This window comes from Mixophyes fleayi, chromosome 8 (genome assembly GCF_038048845.1).
Source record: "Mixophyes fleayi isolate aMixFle1 chromosome 8, aMixFle1.hap1, whole genome shotgun sequence".
NCBI classification, from domain to species: Eukaryota; Metazoa; Chordata; class Amphibia; order Anura; family Limnodynastidae; genus Mixophyes; species Mixophyes fleayi.
The window spans coordinates 31,314,633-31,323,008 of NC_134409.1; the positions used below are offsets into that span (position 1 = coordinate 31,314,633).

The 8,376-nt window shown below is 37.2% G+C and overlaps 1 protein-coding gene across 1 annotated transcript in view; it reads left to right on the plus strand.

Annotated features, from left to right (window-relative positions):
• Positions 1 to 4,144, plus strand: part of LOC142099135 (uncharacterized) — a 34,667-nt gene extending 30,523 nt beyond the window's left edge. The window contains exon 14 of the mRNA XM_075182300.1: positions 869 to 4,144. The gene's annotated coding sequence lies outside the window, so the exon portion shown is untranslated. The remainder of the gene's footprint in view (positions 1 to 868) is intronic.
• The last annotated feature ends 4,232 nt before the right edge of the window (positions 4,145 to 8,376 follow it).

The window sequence follows — 8,376 nt, forward strand, 5'->3', positions numbered from 1 at the left end:
ACAACAGAAAAAAAATACAATCAACACCAATGACATGAAAATATTAACATTCAAAATGTCTCTTCTATGTTTTATATTTTTATATGGGTAGGGAGGGGGAGGGGGAGGGGGAGGTGGAATTCTATTTTAAAGAGGTGCTGCACACCTTTTAGAGGTATGCAAAATATATATGGCCAGATTCAATTCTCTGCGTTGTTCTTTAGAACAACGTGGCCCGTGCATTATTAACATTACTACGGTAATTTCTACGCTGATTTTTGCGAGAAAAAAAATCAGTGCAGACAATACCATAGTAACGGCAATAATGCACAGCTATTAACGTAGTAAAGGTAATAATGCACAGCTATTACTTAGTAACGGTAATAATGCATAGCTAGTACCGTAGTTACGGTAATAATGCACAGCTATTACCGTAGTAAAGGTAATAGTGCACAGAACTACATGCTTGTGAGAATTTCATAAATGTCCACTGATGTGATACTATACATTCATGTTATTGTTACATATTTAACACTTGTCACACCAACAATTTTCACAGTAAAGACAAATAAAACAATACATAAAATATGTTATATATAGGTAAAAAATTCTGTATAAAGAGCGCTGCTTATATGTTTTTAAGACAGGGCTGCCAGCTGAATACTATAAAAGGAAGCCATACAATGGACTTTTAAAAAAATTGTAAGCAGTGGGCACACAAAAGCCTTGGAAAGATGCATCTGGCATATTAGCCACCAGTTGAGCAGTCTCGGTTTATTTAATCCAAGTGCACCCTTCACTAATTTATTTTTATTCCCACTGTTATTAAGTATTTTAATTTATTTATATACAGTATACGGTCTTTATAACTTTATTTTTTTATCTACAGATGCTGGATTTCAAGCATAATGTATAATGTAGCATGTATGGAAATGATCAACTGTGTAAAATAACCTTATATCTATGTTTACTTATCCTCCTGGTTTTCTGATTTTTTTTTTTCATGCTCCATATAGCATTATGAGAATTCTTTTATGGCTGTATTTCTTGAACCATTTAATCAATAAATGCATGCAACTGATAACTATGAGAGTAAGTATGTACGTATAACATGAGCAAAATAACACACTTATTAAGTTAATAAGATCATCACAGTGGGAAGAGCAGTATTTGGTAGGGTTGATGAGAGAAGAAGGTGGTGAACAACATGGGATCCAGCCTAGGTCTATATTTTAGTGGAGGCTGATTTCCATTAATAGCCCATGATCTGCAGCCAAGGACCTTTAAACACAGGAGTGGAAACCAAAACTCAGAGTTGAGTCTATATATGTTTCTTTCTCTCTCTCTCTGTCTGTCTCTCTCTCTTTCTCTCCCCTTTATAAAATACATTAAATGTATTTAAAGCAATGGAACAATGGAAGATGTCTAAAATTGACACGAATGTTATTTTTAAAATTGTTGCTCAATTTTATAACTTTAACACAGTGTGCAAAACTCCAAGGCTTCAGTTTTGATTAAGTTTTGAATGTCTTTTATTATTTTGCAGTGAAAAATGTAATAACTACTAGGGACTGTCTGTTTGCCAAATACACATAAAACTGCACAATATACAGTCAGAGACAGATAGAAGGAGCTCTGAATATGTATTACAGCCTGCAGTGATTTCATCACGGAAACAGGATCCCCTCTCATCTAAGTTACTCATTCGCCTCCACTTCCTGCTCCCATCTTGCTCACCTCTTCAATCTATCCCTCTCCCCTCGCATCTACCTCTCATCCGTGAAACATGCTCTTGTTTACAACCATCTCACCAGATACCTGTCTGACATCTCCCTCCTTGATACTCTCCAATCTAGCTTCTGCCTCTCCACTCCACAGAAACTGTCTTGACCAAACTCACCAGCAATCTTCTCGATCAAGTCCAAGGTTCCACTTCTCACTGCTTATCCTCCTGGACCTCTCTATGGCCTTTGACACAATTAATCATCCTCTCCTACTGTACACCCTTCATACCATTGGCCTTTCTGACAGTGTCCTTCGTGGTTCACTTCCTACCTCTCCGGCCACTCCTTATCTGTTTCTACCTCTGGTCCACCCCCCATCCACCCTCCCTGTTGATGTCACACAGAGTTCTGTCCTTGGCCCTCTGCTTTTTTCTCTGTACACCTCCTCCCTGGGTAAACTCATCAGTTCCTTCGGCCTCCAGTATCAACTCTATGCTGACGACATTCAACTCTACCTCTCATTTCCTGATCACTCTCCTTCCCTCTCCACTCAGGTGTTCAGTTGCCTCTCTGCATCTCCTCCTGGATGAATTTACTATTTCTTAAACTAAACATAGCCAAAACTGAACCCATTGTCTTCCCTCCATCAAGAGTCTCCTCCCCTCCTGACCTCACTATCACTGTCGACAACATCATTATCTCCTCTGTTTCCCATCTCTGCTGCCTGGGTGTCAATCTTGACCTCTCCCTCTCCTTTGCCCCCCACATTCAATCTCTTGCTCAATCCTGCCACTTCCAACTTCAAAAAATCGCTTGTATCAGACCCTTCCTCTCCCAGGTTGCCACTAAAACAGTAGTCCACTGACTGATCATTTCTCTTCTAGACTACTGCAACCTTCACCGTTATTGGCATCGTTATTGGCTTCTCCTGCTCCCATTTCGCTCTGCTTCAATCTATACTTAATTCTGCAGCTAGACTTAATTTCCTCTGTCACCATTCCACATCTGCCTTCCTTCGTCCATACAGTATCCTCTTCAAACTCCTCACCCTCACGAACAAAGCTCTTTCCAACTCCTCTGCTCTCTACATCTCCAACCTCATCTTCATATTTACTCCCTTTCAAACTCTCCGGTTGACAAATGACTATTCTTGCTTCTTGCACTCAGATCCCCTTACACTGGCTCACCCCCATGTGTCAACTGATTGTTTTTCCTCTTTAGATTTTAAGCTCTAGTGAGCAGGGTCCTCTTCCCTACTGTTTTCATTGCCTATAACTTTTGCTCGCCAGCTACACTGTGAACCTATCTGCCCCTTGTCTTCACTCCTCCATTGTCTTTGCGCCACCATCAGTGGTGTTTTGGAAGCCAACCCGATTGACTGTTTATGGTTAATATTGTATCAATTAAGCAATACAATATTGTTATATTTTATGTGTCCAATTCAAAGTCGGTTCAGTATTCTGTTTTCTTCAGAATTCAGCTGGAAATTGGCAAAGGTTGAAGTGGTCTGAACAAATTTATTAAGAACAATGAGAAAGGTCAAGCTAAATAAAGTGAAGTGAGATTTACGATGCCAACAGTTATAACATTGTTGGTGTATGTGATTTCTTTATCTCAAGGTAGCCAATGTTTATTAGGAACTTCTTTACCATATTAGGAAACTGTAAATAAGGGGTATAGATTATCACATTGTGTAATAGATGCTGTTAAAATGTATAAAATCTTGTACTTATATGCTCAAGGACACACTTCTCTTAGCTTGAAAAGTGTCCACATCTGATATGAATGATATGAATACTGTAAAGACTTCATATTTACTTCAGAAGAATTTGAAAATACTTTTTGCCTTAACAGTGGCTTTAAAGCTGTTAGTTACGTCCACGCTATGGGCATAGGTTTCAGCTTGTGCTGAATATACCCCTTGCACTCCATTACCCATCCAGGCTAACAGTAGCTGTGTTGAGAGTTGTAGTGTTATTTGTTTACTGTATCATTTTGTTATAACATGTACTGTCTTGTTGTTTACCCTCTGTACGGTGCTGCGGATCATATGTGAGCCCTATAAATTGAGGTTAATAATAATAATAACTTGCGTTGGGAAGAAACAATGATTCAGATAAACCTTCTCAGTGTAAAATAAGTGAAACAAGATTACTATGAAATAAAAATTGTTAAAATGTGAAAAATAAAAACCCTTAGTTCTTTAAACATATAGAGGATTGCCCAGGCAATACAAGATATTGGAGGAAATTTCCGATCTGAAACCTCAGCTGTACTAATCAATGTGCTCACAACTCAATTCCATTGAAATTAAAAGCCAATTTATCAAAACTTAATTTGTAAAGAAAGGATACAACAAGGATACCATAAGAATAGCACTAGTCAAAACCAAAGCAATGTGAAGAAACTCTCCTGAGCTACCAGAAAATACAGGAACTAACTAACAAGAAACAGAGCAATGCCCTCTTCATAAGCACCATTTGTATACCAGGTTGTATACCAGCCACAGTTTTGTGCATACTTGCCAACATTTTATCATTTACGTCCGGGAGATACAAAGGTGAGGTGGGCGTGTAGGGGGCGCGGCTTCGGAATTCGCGTCATTTTAGCCCCGCCCGCGTGACGTGATGATGCAAATCGCGTCATTTTACAGCTGGGGTGGGGCCAAACGCCGCGATTCCCGGTGAATTGCGGCGTTTGAACCGAATTCTGCCCACTTCACTAGGAAGTGGGCAGATCAGGGAGATTGCCATACTCTCCCGGGAGTCCGGGAGACTCTCGTGAAATGCGGGAGTCTCCCGGACATTCCGGGACAGTTGGCAAGTATGGTTTTGTGGCAGTATATGACCTGTAAAGGTTTCCGAAAAAATCGCACCACAAGGTATTTTTCGTTCTACAAATACAGGCTCTAATGAATTATCACTATTGACTCTAATACAGGTTCCACACATCGCTGCATATGCTTATAATGTTTATAATGTACTTAATTGTTAACAGATCCTCTAACTAATGTTTTTCATACCTACCAATGTAGTCTCTATGTAAACATATGTTGTATGAAGGCTTTATACACATAAGATGAAACCTTTTATTTGCCTTTTTAAAAACCGGTGCGCAATATTTCTTTCACTGAGGAATCAAAAAGGCATTAAAGATAGTCCCTTAGTATTGGGGCAATATAAGATACATTTTGTACAACAGAGGCCAAAAAGGCAGTGCAATTGAACTAATATCACACAGAGCCTACATTACCATACCCTGTATGGCAATGTACCCTGTGAAAATTCAGAATAATTAACAATAAAAAAATTATAAAGGGATTAGCCAATAGGATCCCTGTTAAGTGGTTGCAACCATAATAATCACAGTTTATACAAGTGCATATTAGTGTGATAAATTATATAAAGATAAGATAAATATGATCTAATTGTTAAATGAAGATACACAAGACAGCATGTTTCACAGCATTTTTATACACTTTATTTCCTTTTCACAACAATACTTTTTTATTTGGGTGTTTTTTTTACCTATGATCAGACAGTAACATAAAAAGATAATGTAGACCAATAAAGTTTAAGGTTGTGCACCACAAAAAATGTAATATCTTTTGATTTCTTATTTTTTTTGTGGTCTTCAGTATAGGAATTCCTAACTATTTTGTCAGTTACAACTATAATAATTGACATACTAGGTGCCAGTCTTTCTCTGATACACCCGTGTGTCGAATAATTGGATGTAAAATAATAATTCCTGTACACTACAATCAGTTGGGATGTAAATCGGATGCAGCATAATGTTTATCATAACATTTAAGTGTGTATAATGTATTTTACAATGTTTATCATATAAATTATAGTGTGGGGAGCTAAATAATGCTTATGACATCTGAATTACATTGAGTTTGCTATCAATCTGCTCGCAATTTTATGTTACTTGTGTAGTGTTCGCACCTTGCAAATGCTAGTTATAAATAATATCACTATTTCATACACCAAATAACCAGTACACAGGGGTCATAAAACCAGTTTATGCAAGTTTAGACATGGGAAACTGAGGAAAGAAGACCTGGCAGTTTGAAGAACAATGACCAGAGGAATTCACCATTGCCATGTCGAGTACCTGAGAGTGCAAGAACCTTCAACCAATGAATGAAGACATTACAACTGTAACTGTATATCTCTGTGATGCAACTATTTTTACAACCGTACAGTGTATAAATTGTTGAGCTTGTGTTTTGGACCCTAGAGTGTTCTCATTGAAGCTTGTGTCAGCGCTTGCAGGCGCATGTTTATGCATACTAAACTTTGCTTTTTAATATACTTTGCGACTAAAACCTATGTGCTTTGGAACCACAGCGATCGCAGTGGGCAATATTTATTGATAGCGGAAAAATTAGCATAACACACCAATTGGAACTCAGGTGTCTGTCCACATGTAAAAGTTACAAACTGAGGAGAGTGGCCTCTATTTGACTGAATTTTTGAAGCAGTATTTATACATATGTATTAATCACAAACTGAAGACAGGCCCTGCACCAACCTAATATTGTAAGAAAACTTATGTGGCTTCAAATATTTTTAGTACTAAATACAGAGATAACCACACTAAGTTTATCAATAAAGTTGGCTATTACGTAACCCCAATCAGGGGCGGGCTGGCCCGAGGGGCAGGGGGGCAGCGCCCCCCGGGCCGCTCAGTCAAGCCGCTATTAGGGCCGGGGGGTAGGCATCTGATGGTATCACATGACAGGGGATGCGACCGCGTCATCAATGACGCGGCCGCATCTCATTTCATGTGATGTGGCCGCCTGTGTGCCCCCCCCGGGCTTCCCTCTCCCAGCCCGCGCCTGACCCCAATGTTACTGATTATACAGTTATTCCAGAATTAGTTTATTTTCTAAAACTGGAGGGTGCACCCTTGTAGTTTGTAGATTCAGAAGAAAGACCAGAGAAAAGAGAGTATGTAGAGGCACTCTGGGGTCTGGAATATTAAAATAACATTTTATTGGTATACATTAAAATTTTTATGACGTGAACAAAGGGGCGTATGTCCCACAGCTTAAATAACCAATCATTACTATTGCTCGTCTTGCCTTGAAAAAGCATACAAGCGAAACGCGCATCGGCGTTCGCATTGTATCTCACGCTCTGCTGCTTTATAATGCCTTACCTGCTATTAGCGATCTACAATATAATATCTACTTAGACTAGATCCAGCTTTAGCAATACAAGAGTACATGGCTGTTCCATCATATCTTGGTTTATGACGAACAATTTAGCTATCTCCGAGATATTAATATAACATATAGAGAGATCACAGCTATGATAGTTTAGTCTATCAATACTATACCAAGATATAAAATTAATTGTAATTCAGCTACAGCTACTAGAAACCAGCAATATATTATGCACTACATATGTGCCTCTGGAATGTATGGTTGCTGAATGTGTACCTCTGGAATGCATGGTTGCTATATATACTAATTATTACTAGCTAGAGACAGCTGTATCGTTTTAATAACAACTATGAAAGTGACAATGCATATTATAATATCAAAGAAGGTATTATAAACTCACTATATCATCCTATTAATATGAATGTACCATTTTGGACAAAAATACCAATATTTTAAAGGATGAGTGAGTAACTCATCAATTATATATTGAGCAGCTGAAGAATAATAGCAATCAATTATATATTTATTCAATAGAACTGCGTGAGAATACAAGCGATTTGCAGCTGGGACTGCATTTTCAATCTCACATTCTAATTCACCTTGCACCAATTTTTTATTATTTTCGCTAGTTGTATCAAGTCAATATACTTTTAATGTATACCAATAAAATGTTATTTTAATATTCCATACCCCGGAGTGCCTCTACATACTCTCTTATCTCTGGTCTTTTTTCAAATATTTTTAACCTGTCTTTCTATCCTTTCAAAATTATGACCCACCGCAATAATGAAATGTAGCATAAAAATATATGATCTGTAAATTGATTAGACATCAATGTTATTTATTATTTTTTATTAATAGGGTACACTCTCTGTAGCATAAAGGTATAGATAGTAACAAAGAAAAAGGAGAAATACTACTTGTGGGAGGTACACCTATCTCTCTATATTTAATTCACAAATATAATCATGTACAAGAGGAGAAACAGGAAATTAGAATATATATATTTTTTTCATATATCACCCAAATGGTAGATTAAAGACACACACTTATAATAAAAATTAACTTTAATTCAATTTAATTAAAACTAAAACTAAAAGCAAATTATAAGATACAATATGTGAGATCAATAGGGGAAGCAGAACCAGTGATCTCTAAGGTGAATTGGTTCTGAATCTCTTATATATATATAGATATATAGAAGAGAGACATAACACTCTGGTATATGTGAGATCGCAAGCTACAAATCTTACGCAATCATTGGACATATCTCTTATGTGAATAATTATTATATTATCCAAAATTGGATGATAGAGTTATTATCCTGATTATTCACACATATCAATAAATTATTGCATATTCAATCAATGTGTCTCACTGTAATAATTATGAGACTTTGAGCTCTCGGATTTTGTGTAACAATGTAATGCAGTAAAATTATTTAAATATAGGCTAATGTGAATCTGCGATAAGTTTATAACAACTAGTATATATCTA